Here is a 17,313-nt window from a genome sequence, read left to right on the forward strand (position 1 = left end):
TAGTAAATATTGATGGACTCAAGCTTCATGTCCTGAAATCGGGTCTGTCAATGCAGTGCTTCCCGTTCTGTCACAGTACACCAGACATTTTCTACTACTGGACACTGTGATTCCCCTATTACTATTCGGAAACTGGATAGTGGTTTGCATAGTCACTGTATTATCCAGCAGCTTGCAGAAGTAATCAAGCTTTGATGCAGAATATGATGTCAAATAAAGTACACACTCCTGGTACTGGAAAAGCACTGTTCTCTCTGACTATGTTTCAAGCACACTTCCACAATTTATTGTTTCCATTAGAAAAGTATCTAGTAATCTGAAAATCGATCTAAAAACCATTGTTCTAGATACTATGCTTGACACATAATAAAAAGAAAGCTCATGCCCTGCAGAGCTTGTAGCAAGAGCAGATTAAACATGTTCTAAGGATACCCGTTGAGAGAGTTGTGCAGGTTTTCTCAGGTCTCAGAAACGTGTTGCACCAGCACAAACAAACCTGCCAGAGCACTTTTCCGAAAACCAGCACGCAAACAGACAGGTCCAAAAAAAAGCTGAAGTTTTAACCTACCTCGAAACTGTTCCCTTGCTTCTAACAAGCCCTCCTGACTCTGAATGACCTCTCAGTTCTCCACAGAAGCGAGGGCCGCAGCTCACGGAAAGCCAGCATCTCTCCCGAGCGAGCTGAGGACAGAGCAGCAGCACACACAAAGGTGATGGGTTTCTCCACAGGCAGACACACGCACGCACCATGCACCGCCTCTCCGGGCTACCTGTCTCATCTTGTTTTAGCCGTTTCTAACGAGCAGGCAGGGTACTGGAGCATGCAGAAATCTCGCTTTTTGAAGCACTCTGAAAATGGGCTTGTATTTTTCGGTACCTAGGTGGCCCAGAAGAACTTGTCAGGGAGCAAGCACCAAATAGGTAGTAAAATAGGCACAGCTATGGGGGAACCTCAGGTGCATGCTTCTTGAGCTTCTCAGTAACCTACAAGAAGCAAGAAACACCAGAAGAGGAGACTGAAACTGCCCCTCTCTTGCTCATTCTTCAGTGCCAGATCACATCAGGCTGTGAGATACCTGAGGACTATTTGTTTGCAGACTGCTGGAAGACAGAGACAGAATCACCTATTGGTGAGTCATAGCCACACAATCGCAGAGGGGTGATGGCACAGACTTGAAAAGACACAGAGAGTAATAATAGCTTAAAAGTGTCTTCTTTCCCCTCCTACTTTTTGATGAAAAAGCAAAATATTGGGACTAGATCCTCAGCTGTGGCAAAGCAACATAACTCCATTGCTTTTGTCAGAGCACAGATTTATACTTTTTGAGGTCATAGACCGTTCTGTTTGTAAAAAATTTTTCTTCCTGAGCAGATTATTCCTTCCTTTCTCTAAACTTGAGTTTAATTCTTGGAAAAGGTCTGTCTTGCAGTGCTCTAACTGTTGTAAGCCTTGCTTGACAGGAAAGGAAGGCTAATCAAATACTGGGTCCACTGGCATGCAGAGCAATAAAAAGGAAAGTGGGAGTATCTCAGGCTCTTACTGCCACAGTAAAACTCCCAAATCTGCAGTGGAGTTGAAAAGCCATTCCATCATTCCCATACCTTCAATTTTTCATGATTGTTTTCACCAAACTGTATGTAGCTTGCAGTTGGAAGGCCATAACTCATAGACGTGCTTATCCTGTCATGACTTTTTGTACCAACACTCTAAATTCAGTCTGTGCATCACTGATTTTTGTAGGTGCTGTGACCCAAAACTAACTCCTTGATATTTTCACCCCATGTCAAGATGTAAACTTATCTGTCCACTGTGTGACATACAGACTTATGCCAAGAGCTTAGTGAGCAACTGAACTTGCTCATCAGCTACAGATCAAGGCTACATTGTTAAAATTAGAGTAGTTTTTTTGAGTGAGTGCTAGTAGAAACACCCAAGTTGAATTATTCTTTCTTTCTCCCTCAAACTCAAAAGAACATGAGAAGGTCTTCTTGTGATCATCAAAATCATCAGCAAAGTAGGTAACAGTAATTTTTTAGCTTCACAATGATACATACTTAAATACATCCAGATATGCACCATATATTTTTGATACACTGGAGGGTTTATCAGTTCTCAGCAGACACAGAGTAGATTAGTGGTGTCAGTTGCTATTGTTGTTCTGGGTCTCCTGTTGCTTCACCGTATCTACAAGTTCACCTGACTTTTAATCATGCAGATTGCTTTCTGGTTCTTTCCATGGCTTTTGAACTCAACCTAGTCCATTTTCCTGGATGCACATTTTTTCTGTATAACCAAAACTTTCTTGAAAAGTGTTTGCAAGGAAAGCTCTGTCACTGTGCTCCCTTTAACAATGTCTCTGAGAGCATACTGAGAAAAGCAGAGATCCCTGTGAATTTTGCTTCCCCATTGCACCATATTCTTAATGATTTTTTAATTTAGTCCTCCTGCAGATACACTAGACTCAAGAAATTTGCAAGTCCTTTTCTCATACTGGGATGTTTTCTTGCTCATCTCTCCCTGAGCTAAGAGGATGAGTAGTGTCATGGCAGAAAACAAACTGATAAGCAGTTGACTTTTAAAAATTTCTGTATTTCTAGGGAATGCAAATTGTTTCCTTGTAATATCTGACAAAGTAACACAAGTAACTTGCCATGGCAACCAGCTTATGGAACAGAAAAAAATTATCATTACAAGGTGCTTTGTTACTATAACATGGAAAGAAGCTGAGATCTTACCAGTTTTGTTCACTTGTGTGCCATGCATCATCTAGGTAGCAGAACCTGTCAGTAGAAGTTTGTGTTCAATTCAGTGCAAGTCATCTGCCTTGTGGGCCTATCTGATACTTGGATCAAAGCTGCAGCGCAGTCAGAAGGAAAGAAGGAAGTGTTCAGAAGAATTGAAACAAGGCTGGATTCTCAGAAACACAAGGACAAATCCATTTCCTCAGCAAGCTGATGCAACTCTGAAGATGCCAGTAAGAGATGAACCAATTCTGAAATTAATTTGCCTTGCATTCTCTGACAGTCTCCATTATTTTACTGTCCTCTATTTTTCTTTTTCTTAAGTGAAGCAAGTCTGCATATCTGTAAGTACTTTGGAGTTACCTGAGACAGAGGATGGAATAAGCTTGCGAAATCCATCTTCAAACCCATTCTCTTTAGAGGGACAGACTCATTGCCACACAGCTTCCTTGGGTTAGTGAGTGAATTTAGAAATGGCAAAGGGAATCAGCTAAGGGCAGAGAGGGGAAACCCTCATAGTTATCACTTTAGGAGAAAATAAAAACTGAGTTTTGTTAGCTCAGAGGAGGACAATTTTGAAAACTGTTGTTTGTGCAAAGAGTCACAGAGGCCAGTGTCACTATCCTGTGCTGAGGATAGGCTCATCTGTAGATCTGGAGTGGGTCTAGGGTATGCTTTACTCTGGAGCTGGAAAGGATGTCTTCTGTGGGACAGATTTGAAAAGAGAAGGAAAAACTGAGAGTTTCTTAATCCCTTGACTACTGATTTGAGCCACAAGTAACACAGCTCGAACTGTGTGATGGAATGAAGTGTATGCTCCCCCTTCTATTTTAAAAGCACTCTCCCAGTCTGTTCATGCACTAGTACTAATGCTTGAGAAACAGTGGCCAACTTTCTGAGCTGCCTGGGGCCTAGCTGAATTCACAGGTAAAATTCTCGCGACTCATGGACAATTCTCTTCTGGCTTCCTGGTGAGGTTATAGAGAAAATACTGCTAGATTACAAACCCTGACAATAGCATGACTTGGAAAGAAGCCTTTGAAAAGAAACTCTTAACATATCAGATAAATCTATGTGAGATGCAAAGCTAGAGTTCACTCTTGACAATGAATTCTTATACTGTGAGTGACTGACTATAAAAATACTTGGGAAAGATCTGAGTCTCCTGCAGCACAAAGAAACCATGAGATAAATGAAAGTCATCTCAAAGGAACCATGCTAAAACTGTTCAACACTATAATTTAACACAGTCTCCTAGAGACTGGAAAAAGTCAGCGGGCTAATCCTTACTGCAGGTTGTACCAAGAGAGACGTAGGCACAAGAGAAATCACAAATGTGAAAAGTCACAAGTGTGTACTGTCATCCCAAGGGCATGGGAATCTTGGAGATACCTAAGACTTGGAAGCAGCAGTCCAACTGAAAGACCACACAGAGAAAAAAAAAAGATCAGTCAGTCCTGGCTGCAAAGGGTTTTTAAGACAGACACTGAACTGGAAAGATCTCCTGGAGTAATCAATTAACAAAAGAAAACACTGAATTAATTAATCAATCCTCAATAAATCAACAAAATCTTCCTCTATATCATCTCCAAAGACATCACATTGCTTCAAATGACCCAAGCAGTGAATGGGACCACTTTGTTTTTAATCCCCAAAATAATGGCATTAATACTGGATTAAATGCTACTAAATAAAAGTGCTCAGGCTTCTTTCAACATTTGATATGTTGCAGAAGATTCTGGGTGGGCAGAGCAAAGTCGTCAGTTCTGGAGGGTTATCTGATCCAGGACAGGATCTTTCTTATCATAGATTTCCTTTTTGAAATAAGCAAGGCAGCATCTTGTCAGGTGCGTGGCCCAAGCTCCACCAAAGCTAGAGAGAGGAAAGATTCCAGTTGACTGAAATAAATTTTGCTTACATTTGGATTTGGTCAATTTTGAACTAAGAATAGAAACTTGCAGAGAAGATGCTCTGGAATTGCAGAAATGAAAGGCTTTGTAATCAGAGCTTGGAAGTGGAAGATCTATGTTCCATAGTTTAAAAATATAGACAGCTGCTGATTCCTTTTTTTGCTATTAAAACCCCACAACCCAAACACACACACACAGAGAGGAGATGTAATTCAAAGACTGGTTATTTCCTAGTCAGCCTCCTTGTAGAGACACTGTGGGAATGAACAACGATCACATCTCCCTAGATCTGGTATGCAGTAGTTGGTGACATGAGGCCCTCACCTGAGTGGATGATGGGAAGGTTGGACTTCAGATTTTGCTGTGTGGAGTGAGCAGGGGGAGAGATGAGATACGGGTTTTACCTCTGAGTATTTGCAAGCAGTGTTGCTTTCAACAACTGCTTGCTAGTTTCAGTCTGATCTGAAGCACACTGCCCTCTGCAGTGTCCCGTTTGTTCCTGTGGGTGTTAGCTTAAGCCCCCAACAAATGTTCTTTTTGACTATTCATGCTTTTTTCAGGGAGATGTAGCTGATCATGTGGTGTGTCTGGAGCCTGAGTTACTTAGAAATGACACGGATTCTTTCATGAAATGCCCCCCCCTCATCAAAAGTTGCCAGGGTTGGTGAGGTCCTGTGTCTCCTTCCACTCTCTGCTGAGCCTGCCAGCGTAGATCAGCAAGGGTCACATAGGGTAGGAGGCCTGGTAATGCAGAAATCTGCAAGTTGGGAGCCACACTGATTTTCCTGGCAGTGGCTTGCTGGCATATGTACAGGAGCTTTTGTTAGCTGTCAGCCTGAATGGAATGTCAATCATTCCCTTGGAGCCTGATCTTCAGATCACTGCACTCTGAGAGAGGGCTTTTGCCTTTGTCTTCATACAGCAATAACTCAGGTCTTTGGAAGTCAGAAGCCTTGTTTTTTGTTAAGAAGCCCTTGTGATATTTAGTCCTCATGTGATTTTCTTTTTCAGACTCTACAGAAAAGTTTGAACACTTTGCAACTGATACGCTACCAGGTTTTTTTATGGGACAGTTTGGATCACTTAACATGCTCTGGGTCATCTGTCAGTTTTGCTGGCAGGAGCCAGATTTCCAGAGTGGAAGCAGGATGAGTTGCTAAGGGATGTCTTGTGCTCTATATCATTTCTGCATTCACTGATGTGCAACAGATTTATCTGTGTAGTTCAAGGCCTCTCTGTACCAGATGAGTTTCTACTGAAATCTCAGACCATCCCACATGTCCTCCTGGAGAAGACACTAAGATTATTGGTATTCTTTTTAAAATATTCTTCTTCTTCATCAGCTAATGCTGATTTTCTTCCCCTCAGCATCAAAGAACAATTGCTAACTACATCTCTTTCTTGCAGAAATTTCAAAGCAGTGTTGCACAGCATTATTTAGGCACGCACACATGGTAGAACTAGATAGAATTAAGGACATTTGTGTTTATCTGTTAAACTACTGGTTCCTTTTCCTTTGACTGTTTTTTAATATACTGGCCACACATTGTCTCTATCCCTGCCATGCATCCCTCCTCATCATCACACTCAAGCTGCTGAGCCTTTTTTTCTCTTCTGCTAAGGCCCTCACTAAATTCTGGTTTTCCTTCTACTGTAAGGAGATGCCATGAGCATCTCCTCATGAGTTCCATGAGTGCCATGAGTTCCTATCTATGCAAGCAAGTAAAGCAGATGTGAAGCAGTACTCACATCAAATAAAACCACCCTGCAGACTGAAGAGGAGGATAGAATCCAGCCTCCCCAGCATCTCTCTGCTTCTTAGTGCTCTTGACACTCCAGTGTATGTTCTATTCCTACCCAACCTTAGTAAAGCTTGCTTATCTGGTCCCTTTCCATCACAGACAGCTGTTTTCCTCCATGGCAGCCTCTTCCTGATGCTCTTGTGCAGTGTTTCCAGGTCCCCCTTCATCCCTTTCTGTGATTACCTAAAACACGCGCTGCTGCCGTGACGAAGTCCATGGGTGACCTCAGCCTTGACGTTATTTATAGCAAAGGTAGACGCTCTCCTGCAGTACAGCTGCTCGTTGTCAGAGCTAGAGATGCTGAATTATAGAGCTCCCTGGGAGCTTGTGGTGGTAGCGGTATTCCCACATCAAGTGAGATCCAGGTTAAATATTGGAAGGACTCCTTGGCAGTTAGGTTATGCTCTGGTGTCACTATCCTGTCTAGGCTGTCCTGAGAGACCCCTAGTAAAGGTGAGGTCATAGTCCTTCCACACAAATGCCTTCAAGAGCAGCACAGGGTTAGAAATCATCCCTTCAGTCAGCGACATGATGTAGTTGACCTCTCCAGGGTATTTCTACACCTATTTCACACGATTTTCTTCTTGCTGGCAATTACCCCATTCCATATTACAGACCCTACACCGAAGCCATAAAGTTGACCACGGCATCTTGAGTTTTTTGTATGCAGTTTGGTCATCCCCTTTCTTCTGCTGCTTCTCCATCAGGGAAGGTGAAAAGCAGAAGAGGACCTGCAGTCACTCGCATCTTGCAGGACTGGTGCAGGTCCATTGCATGTTCTCGGTAACTTTTCAAGCAGATGTTCATGAGCTCAGCAGTGGTGTGACTCTGTGTGTGTGTGTGCGCATGCAAATCACCCAGATGCTCTCTGAGGGCTTTCAGGGGGCCAATGCTAAACATTTTAGAAGTCAGACCTCCTGCAAGATTCCTAAGCTGAGATGCCCAAAGCAACACCTTGCAAATTTCTTCTCTGGTTTCAGACTGATGACTTTGTGTTTCCCACTTTCAGTCAGCAGACAGTTGTTGGGGAAATACTGAGGTTAATGTACGAAAACGCTGATCACAAATGTTACGTGAATCCAAGTGATTGATGGAATTTCAGCCATTGACTATGATAACATGGGTAAGCTTATGTTAATCTACAGATGTTGTATTAACATTGAGCCATTTCCCAGTTCTCATTAGCAGTATGCTTTGATAGGGGTAGAAGGTGTTAGCTGTAGTTTCCCTTCAGTGAGCTGTTTAATCATTGGAGCTTACTGGCAGTGGGATTTGGGGGACTTACGTGATCACAAAGTGAATTAAGAGTAAAACAATACCCTCCCTCTGGCTTCTCTGGGATAGTGCACAGGGGAGGGAATGGGTTCAGAGCTGCTCTGTTTCTCCATTTAAGTGGCACTGGTGTGCTCCAGAGAGGACTAAGCAGGAAGCTGCTGCCTCCTTAGTCAAGATCTTCCTGGTTTTCAGGAGTACACTCACACCAGCTCTCCTGCAGAACAGCACATGGCAGTGAACTTGTTGTAGCATGTTTAGCCGCACGTTCCTGTTGGCTTACTGAGGTCTGATCCAAAGCTTACTGCAGATACAGGGAGGATTCATGTACTTCTTCGGTGGCCTTTGGCCTACTCTGTGGAGGCAAAAATACAGCTGTGATAGATACATGGGTGAGTGAGCCCTGCATTACCACCACATTGCACTCTGAGGAGATGGCAAAAGGGATTCTGCAGCCCAACCTTGTGTGTCCCAGAGCAGTAAAAGCAACATGAATCCTACTTAATAAGTAATTCAAAAGCACTTTCTGGTTTGTGAATCATCTGCATCCCAGACTTTCTGAGGCTCTTGGGTAATGAGACAAGAACAGTGCAGCTTCTGTAGTCATTTCTACCTGCTCACTGGGCTGCCAGCCTGCTCTGGCCCTAATTTTGAGCTGTTCTTTTAAAGTGCTCTCTGCCACTAAGCAATTCTCATCTAGAGATTTCAGACATGAAGTAATCCTCCCAGCTTTTCTATAAAAATAGCCAACTACCATTAAACCTGTTTTACAGGTGGGTAGGCTGAGCTCCAGTCTGCCTGAGATCACAAAGTGTTACTTAGGGCCAAACTGCCTGGGCTGACACATTCCTGCAGCAGGGATGACCACCTTTCTTAGAGGAAAAAGTGCCCAGGCTGAGGGAGGGCTGGCCTCTGTTCATGTACATGCTTTGCACATAACTGTGAAGCAAATAAACCTCACTGGCTGCATGGCTGGAATCCAGGTGTCCCTGGATGAAGATGCAAGTGTAGGGTAAACTAAAGCGCTGTGCTCGGCTCTTTGTGCTGAGCCGTCCGGCAGGTGGGAATGCACAGCTCCGCCTGATTGCTTATGCCTGAGTCACCTCCTTCAGCATTTGCCATTGCCTAGCATGTTAGCATGCTGCCTGCTGGATAATAAATGACTTCATCTGCTGCAGCAGTGAGGATACTATTAAAAATTAACCCTGGGAAATGGTCCTGCATATTTTTTTCAATCAGAGCCAGCCAAGGGAGAAGAAGAGAGGAATGCTGTTGAAATGAGACTTGCAGAAAAGGCAAGTGGTGAGTTTTTAGTAATGGGGATGGTTCAGGCTTCAGTTTAATCACTGCAGTTGCTGGCATTCAATGATCAAAATTCAGAGGGCTTAAGGCACTTGATAAAGTTAAAAGCAGTGCAGGTAGAAAAGGCTCAATAGGCATATTGCAGAGGAGGTCAAAGAATGGGATAAAAGGGGATTAATGTGCCGCCATGTAATTTATGACCTGTTTGCAGGAATAAATGAATTTAGCACGTGGATATTATTACTACTTGTAAGGAATGATGCCTGTAGATGAAACACTCTCCAGTTTTGGTTTATGTATTGCACGCTTTTCTCATAGTATCACACTTAGAACCACACCCTACCTATAGCAGCATGCAAAGTGTATTTACAGAAGTGAAGGATTTGTATTAAATATCTCAGGAAATAGAGCAACTGAGAGACAGATATTTCATTTTCTTGGCTTCTCTTGCCTCCAGCACCCACACAGTATCCATCAAATTGTCTGGAGTCGAACCCTCACAGGCTGCATTTGAAGCTTGGGCAATGAGCCAGGCTGGTTTAGAGAGCAAAGTCCTGTCTGTCCGCACACACTTACCACTGTCTGTGTGCTGCAGTCTGGAGCAGGGGAGCTCAGCCTTAGGCTCAACAAAAAATACCCCCTTAACTCCCTTTGCATTGTTCCAAGAAAGGGATTTGGTCTGAAGCCTGCAGACGCTCATATTAATGATCCCATTGTTGACACAAAAATTGCACCTTGTTCTGAGACATCATTCAGCTGGCTTTGGTACAGCAGCAAGCAGCACATCCCATCCTGAGGGATGTCCCGGCTACTTGAGCTGCTCCGGTCGTAGATGGTTGGTACCTATAGATGGTCTGGATGGCAACACAGGCTGTAATTCCAGGTGCAGTGACTGTGCAAGCAGATCTGCCCTCGGGCTGGCATGTTTTTTTCCAGAAGCATATTGTAGCTGTTGATTTCACAAATGTGAAGCACCTATTCAAAGGCCAAGCTGAGGTCTGCATGTTTGTCCTGAGTCACCTCCTCATCTCCATGTGGCAAAGGTATTTTAAAATGTTGGGCTTAAGCAGATATTATGCTGCAGCAGGAAAAATGATATAAAGTTCCTTCATAAACAGTGTTACAAATTTGCTGGATGAAAAGTACTCAGATATTGCTATGTCCAAGTTGGAGACAATTCCTACTCTAAGATATTTCTTTACCTGTGATATTTAAGGACCCATGGTTGAAATATTCCTCAGGCTAATTCCTGCATTTTATTTACTGTCTCTCCTTTCTCTCTCCATCCAGAGCTTTGTCATTAGCCCTAGTCCCTGGTACCTGCCTACAGCTCTTGCTGCAGCCAAGCATGCTGCTGGAACAAGGATTTTATTTTAATGATTATTAACCAAGAGTTATCACAACGGTTGTCAGCAACACAACACCAATTTATAAACATGGTCTTTGTGGAGGTTTTGGAAAGCCCAATAGCTTAGAGTTAGTTTGGCACCGCTTTGCAGAGTAGATGGTGCATGTTGAAATCACTTCCTTTAACTTCAATGGGTTTGAGATCACACCCATGGTGTGGTTATTTATTTCCCTCCCTTTTTCCCCCACACCCCCAAGGTCTCTGTATTTCACTCACCAGGTTGCCAAGGGCTGTGTGTGTTGCTCATGTATTGTGATGCGAGTATCTCAAAGAAGAAAGAAGTGGCCTGTGCAAACAGCTGTAGGCATAGGTCCAGCTGCCCAATTCTCTAGAAAAGGAAATTGTGATCTGCGCCTGGAAAATCTGCTTCCACAAACCAGGAGTTAACCAGTAAACAATGTATATATAGTTGCATCCTAGACACTTGTGTTTCCACTGGCTTTTGAGGAGCATGAGAAGGAAATACATTTTTAACATCAGCTCAACTTGTAACATGATCTGCTACTTCAGGGAGGAATCAACTGATGACTTAGATATTAGACAGCTGCCAGTGTTTGGTACACAGGATTACTTGGAATGGTCTGTGTTAGTTCATCCACAGCATGGCATAGGAAGTGGTCAAGTGTATTCCAAGGAAGACGGGTTCTGCCAGTGGTGATGTGTCAGGACTTGTTGGGGGGACACACATTTCACTTTCTCAGAAGTCCACCTCCGTTACTAACAACAGTAGGCAAGTCTGGGAACAAAAGGTCTTTGCTCAGACTGTGTAGGAAGTGAATGAAGGTGAGTCACAGTACTACAGGAGCTTTGTGGCTCCTACAGATAGCAGTAGTTTGTGGACATGGGAGGATTCCCATTCTGAATTTCTGTTGTCTTCTGAAGGCATTTGCTCAGCCCAATGCACACCACCCAGCTCAGGCACTAGGAGTTTCTATTCAGCCACTCTAAGGGTTAACCCAGGGTCTCTTCTAAGGTGTTTCAAGAAAAGAGGATGGAGTGCTTAGCCAAAAGTACAAGCATTCATGGCCAAAGAGCAGTGATAAAGTGCAGGTTTTCATGGCCAAAGAGCTGGTCTACAAGCACAACTGGAGTCCCCTGGAGAAGACAACATGCCATGTTCACTGCCATGTCACCAGACTGTCATTGTCACCAGACAATGGGGCTGCTGACAGATCCAGCCTTGAAAACAAACTGTCAAGCAAGGCTTTTGAGGTGGGTGTGAGATTTGTGTGGACTGGGATGTGTTTTATGGTTTTCAGTACTTGGGAACAGTACCTGAGCACCTGTCTGGGTCTCAGCCAGCATGCTGAGTTAGGTAATGAAGCTGAATTGTACTGAAATTTCTAGGCAGTGCATAAAACACAGAGAAGCATACCAATAATCCATCTTTTCTCATCACTAATCTAACTTAGCTGCTGGGATGTAAGTACACAGTCCTTTCTCTAAGCACACATTATGCAAAATCAGAGCCAGGGCTGTAAAGAGAGTGTCTCTCCTGTCATTTTGGGGACAGGGAAACATTCTTCATTCTCTATGAGGATAGGATTCCTTCTACTACTACTTCCTCCTAGTAGTCTAGAGGAAGTTATACATGGCAATGACCCAAATACAGATGAATCTCAAGGCTTTCCAAAGAGGCTATCTGTGGAAAAGGCAACCTGAGCTGCTTAAATCCTAGGGAAAATCCCAGTATGGTGTGGTGGTGTGTTGCATCACTTTTCATGCCTGTACAGCATTTGCTGAACTCGACCCCAGGCTTGCCTGCAGCAGAAGCAGATGTGTAGGGGTCAAGGCTTCCTTTGACAGAGCAGAGAGAACCATTTTTGCCTTTGCTCAGTTCATTCACTGATGCTGAGCCAGAAGGAAGCACAGATCACCTCGCAGACTGTAGAGCTGAAACACCCCTGGGGATGGGCAAGGCACTTGAGGCAAAAGGGGCACTTTGGCTCTTAGAATGTTAGGACAGGGAACCATGTCTTCCAGGCTACACATGCTGGCCCTAGGATTACATGGGTGAGCACAGGGATGCACAGTGTTTTTTCCAGTCTGCAGAGGTGCCTGGCCCCGTTTATCTACCTGCTGATCTCCCTCCACATCTGCAGACTGCGCTCCAGCCACCTTATTTCCTGTCCTGCAGGACAGGGATTTGTTGAGGACTTTCGCCAGAGCTGTTGTGTGTAGCGTGGCTCACAATGGTGCTGTTGCTGTGATGGCTGAAAGCCTTGGTGTACATGAGTTGCATTCAGAGTAAGCTTTGAACCGTGCAAAGTGCATGCAAACTAGTGGTGTAGTGGCATGCAAACTGGTGCTTTGACCTGATTAATTTTTTTTAAAGCCGCAATTTCTCCACTGCTTCACATCTTATGTTGTCACTTACACTGATGGGAAGTGAAAATAACAACCCCTTTCTGATTTGGTAACATTTTATGGCCGCTTTGGATTGGCAGAAAAAGCAAGTACACTTTGGAAAGCTGCTGGTTCCCCTGTCTGAAGACAACTAGATGAATATCACAGCTAAATCCTGCTTGGAAAAACAAACCTAAAAAGTGCAGTGAGGCCACAGGTTCCTTTACACTGCAGCAAGTAATGAAAAAGAACAAATGTTGCTCCTGAAAAACTGTAGAGAAAGAATCATTGACCGTAACTCCTTTCCAATATAAATTCATTTTCCCCTTAGTTTAATGTTGAAAACAAAGTTGTAACTCAATCATTGACCATGGAATTCATCCCAGAAGAAATGCAAGGACCACCAACAATGTGGTCCAGGTGTGGATTATAAATATCCTCAGGAAGAGACATTCTGTGTCCCAGGGGCATTAATCCTGCAGCCAGTGCTCTTCCTTTTATATTTTGATTTTGAACCTGCCATTTTTAATGCCTCTCAGCAAGATCTTCTCTTGCAGAGGATTCCTACCACACCAAGCACGATGATGCCCCTAAACTGAATGAAGCCCCATAGTGGTACTACAGTTGTAACAACACTGGGTTTTGTACCTACCATGTCTTTGGTAAAAATTATCATCTGGCAGCTGTAGAGAAGATTTGGACTTGTCCCATACCATGGGACAGGATACCATACACTAGAAAAGCAGATGTGTGCAGACAGCATTCTTGAGCTTTCCAAAACCAGGAAATAGTTTGACCCAAAAGAAACTGAGAAAGGTAGAGGGCCTTGAACAGAGGCCCAAACAATAATAATTTATACACAGGCATTTCAAGTTACCATTGATTCTTCTTGAGTCAGGAATTATATAAACAAGGGAGTACAAGCATACTTTTCTGGCTCTCAGTATTTTTTTCAGATAAGAAGCTTTTGTTTCCTTTTTCCTGTAAAAATGTAAAGGGAGAAAAATATTACATTTACTAATTTATTTATTTACAACTTTTCATTAAAATTAAGGCAGAAATAGGAAATAAGCCCTTCTGGAATTATGTAGTCCTGGCTCAGTGGCTCAAATATTAGTACAGTGCCCTATATCACCTTTGCTACTGTGTCTTTCATCCCAATCAATCATCTTGACTGCACAGTAATGCAACTACTCCTGAGTAGAATCACTTGGTCATGAACCAGAACCTGCTTTTCTAAAGCAATTAGTACAAAGGAAGGAAAGGTCCCTCTGGTGTGGCATCTGCACTGGGTATTGTTTGAAAGTGGGGTTCCACCAGAGTTCTTCCTTCCCAGCAGAGTTGAATCGGGGTTTAAGCTAGTGAGATATCTCAACACAACTGAAGCCTGTCTTAAGCTTACCTTTTCTCTAAGAGACCCTGCACCATGACAAGGTGTTATTTGCTACTTTTATTGCCTTCTAGTACCCCAAAAATCTACCACTCCAAGGAGGATGTTCACTTTCCTTCAGCGAGCATGCAGCAGTGAGAGGAGAGAGGTTCTGTCACTGAGCACTGGCTCAGGACCTCGGAAGTGTGTGGTCACCTTCAAAGGCCACACATGGTTTCTGTGTGATTTTGGTGACCTCAGTAGTTTGGTTTATTTGTTTATAGAAGCAAGGGCAACACAAAACTACGAATGCCCATCTTTCAGTGTGAGTTAAAATACTCTGTAAAAACTGTTATCAAAAGTTTTTCCAGGTCTAGTTCAGTTTGAAAAGATACAGCTTTGTACAAAATGCCATATGTTTCCTGACGAAGCTTTCCTTTCTAATTGCAGTTTATGAATTCACATAAGCCTTTGAAAAGGAGCAAAAACAAATGCCCAGATTCATTGAATCAGAGAAGATGTTTTATTAACTGGATTCTCTCATTGCCCTTTCTTTTCATGCCAGGTGCAGTGACAGCAAAATAAATTCAATTCGCAGACTCCTGTCATCCTCCGGATCTTTGGATCAGTTGTTTTTCCCTCTCAGCCTCATTCATTGCTTCTGAGGACGAACTTCTAAACACCTGCTGTGGTCGAAACTGTTCTTACATCATCTCCTGAAAACAGTGACTTCAATCACATGAAATCATGAGGTTAATGCCACAGTCGAGACTTCAAAGCTGTTTCTGCAGACCTGAGTTGATTTTTTTTTTGAAAATGCTCTGGTAGCTGCTAGTTCTTAACCAATAGAAGAATTACCAAAGTTGCCAGCGTTCTGCTTATCATGCAATACAAGCAGATGGGAGAATTTTCTAGCAGAACTGCAGTCTGGATAGAGGTGGCAGTACCATAGTATGAGCTCTCCACTTAATCTCAGATTAGTTTTTTGTCTTTTTGTATAAAATGGAGATGAATATCCTTGTTCTGTATTACCGACTTGAACCAGATGACCTTTAAAAGGTCCCTTCCAACTCAAACTATTCTATGATTCTATTAAATTGTTAGTTGTGCTAGAAAAAGGATTCTCACAAGAAAAAGGGTGATTACAGGGCTGGCTAATGAGGGTAAGAGTTCAGGCTGCAAGGGGAACTATCTTCAGAGAGACACTTTGAACCAATCTTTCAGAAGGAGGGAGACACTGATACATATCTAAATGACTCTGATGGGGTTATATGCAGTAGCAGAAAACTTTCCTCTGACCAGAAAGTCCCCTCTGGTTCTGCGTTTCTGAGTTGTAGTACAATGAAATTCTTAAATGTTAGTAATGCAAGTAGCAACAGTGATTATCTATTGATCAATAATATTAATAAGAGACTGGGTTGATTGGATGTTGCTTTTGGCTGAATAAAACCAGAAGAACAGACAAATCTCTTCTTGTAAAATAAGAATCCCAAAGGAAAAGCATGTTTATCTAGGCCTGGTTTTCAGAGGAGGCTTCACCCAATTCCTGTTCATTTGAGTAGCACCAATATAATTAATCCAGAGTAACACATTTTGTGGAGTTCCTGTGAAGGTGAGATCAGAATCAGGTCCACTGTCTCCAGGTGGGTCCAAGGTATGCTAATTGTCGATATTAAGATTCTAAAACTTTCTTGGTAAACTGAAGCATGACTTTTCTTTCCTATGAAGCTTCATGTATGTAAAACATGGTTCCTGGATAGAGATCACATCAGCTCCACAGTTATTAATTTACAGGTTTCTCGCTGACCTTAGCTCAGCTCTGGGAATGGTGCCAGCACAATTACAGTAACTCTGAATAAAGAGATGTAAAGCTTCTGTATCTACCCTGAAATTGTGCCAGAATTTTCTCTTCCTCAGTGATGAAAACATGCATTTCTTCAATTGGTTTCAAATAGTTCAGACTGCATTGGCCGTAAGTAGATTATTTCCAGCAAAACAAGGAAAAGAAGAAAACTACCATGCAGATGTGTGGATACACAATACACATACTCCACAGATAATCTTTGGGAAGTGTGTCCCAAGAAGGTGTACGTTGGGAGACTGAGTCAAGGTGACTTGAGCTACTTACCTGGAAAAAAAAAATGGGAGAATTGGGAATAAAATTCCAGGGGCAGATGCTTGATTCAGTATTGTTTTCACTGAATCACACTACCTTCCTGGAGCACGTCAAGGCCCATTGCCTTCCTTCCTGTGAAGATGGGAAGCTGGATTGCAATGACACCAGGTGGAGCTGAGTGTGCTTAGCACCTTGGAAAATCAGGCCCCTGGTGATTTTCTCTGATGTTAATTGACCGTCAGACCCTGCAAGAGGGGAGTCAACACATTTCCTGACCTATGGTCTAAGTGTTTTCCAAACCCTAGAGTAAATTGAATGTAGTTGCAGAGGAAATGCTGATACAATCCACCAGCAGCTGCTGCTCTCCCACATCCTCACAAAGGCACGGAATATATGGGAGGAGTGAGGGGGTGAGTGCATGCAAATAATGAAGTCAAAACCCCAGCCTCCTCTACATGGTAGGCAGGACTCTGTGTCTTCCCTCCAGACCTCTTGCCTTCCTGCCTCCGAGAGAACCACTGCTAAGGGCTGTGCCCAAGAACATGCTGGGTACTATCCAGAATGTAAACCCCTGAAAAAGCAGGCTTTTCACATGGGACCACTGAGCATACAATCGCATTTTCCTAGGTGCCCGATCTATGAAACCTATATTGAAATGTGGGAATGTAGACATCTTCCAAGTGTGAGTGAGAATGGTAAGAGCTGCACTAGACTTGCACTCTTGCACTGAGATGTTTGATAATGTCACCAGCAAAAGTTGAACTGTCTCTGTTGGATCCAGGTTATGATAAACTTCATTCTTACATGTCTAATCTTTTGACGACTCTGGTCTGGAAATTTAATCTTTTAATCTGTTTGTTTCTTCGGGGTTTTTTAAAATGCAAAATCATTTGGTGAAACCAGCCTTGTTACCTACCACAAGCTATATTTTTTGGTCTTTAACACACTGCAGGCATGTGGGATCACTTTTGTGCATGATGATGTCATTAGTTTTTCATCGGCCAGCAATGGTTTTGGATGTTGTGTGGAACAGAGATGTCCCCAAC

At 43.0% G+C, this 17,313-nt stretch overlaps 1 protein-coding gene and 1 long non-coding RNA gene across 4 annotated transcripts in view; one reads left to right on the forward strand and one right to left on the reverse strand.

Annotated features, from left to right (window-relative positions):
- The window catches only part of HRAS (HRas proto-oncogene, GTPase), a 41,952-nt gene extending 41,284 nt beyond the window's left edge, over positions 1–668 (reverse strand). Inside the window, exon 1 of one of the 2 annotated variants that reach the window (XM_010403408.2) lies at positions 569–668. The gene's annotated coding sequence lies outside the window, so the exon portion shown is untranslated. The remainder of the gene's footprint in view (positions 1–568) is intronic. The other variant, XM_019280470.1, reaches the window with a different exon arrangement.
- LOC109143361 lies at positions 637–16,706 on the forward strand. Of its 2 annotated transcripts, XR_005602017.1 has the most exons (4): positions 637–710; positions 1,049–1,130; positions 2,772–2,975; positions 14,717–16,706. It is a non-coding gene; the product is annotated as an uncharacterized LOC109143361 (long non-coding RNA). The 2 variants fall into 2 exon arrangements; XR_002043485.3 differs by lacking the exon at positions 637–710 and having other exon boundaries at positions 730–1,130.
- Positions 16,707–17,313: the final 607 nt, after the last annotated feature.

This window comes from Corvus cornix, chromosome 5 (genome assembly GCF_000738735.6).
Source record: "Corvus cornix cornix isolate S_Up_H32 chromosome 5, ASM73873v5, whole genome shotgun sequence".
Taxonomy (NCBI): Eukaryota; Metazoa; Chordata; class Aves; order Passeriformes; family Corvidae; genus Corvus; species Corvus cornix.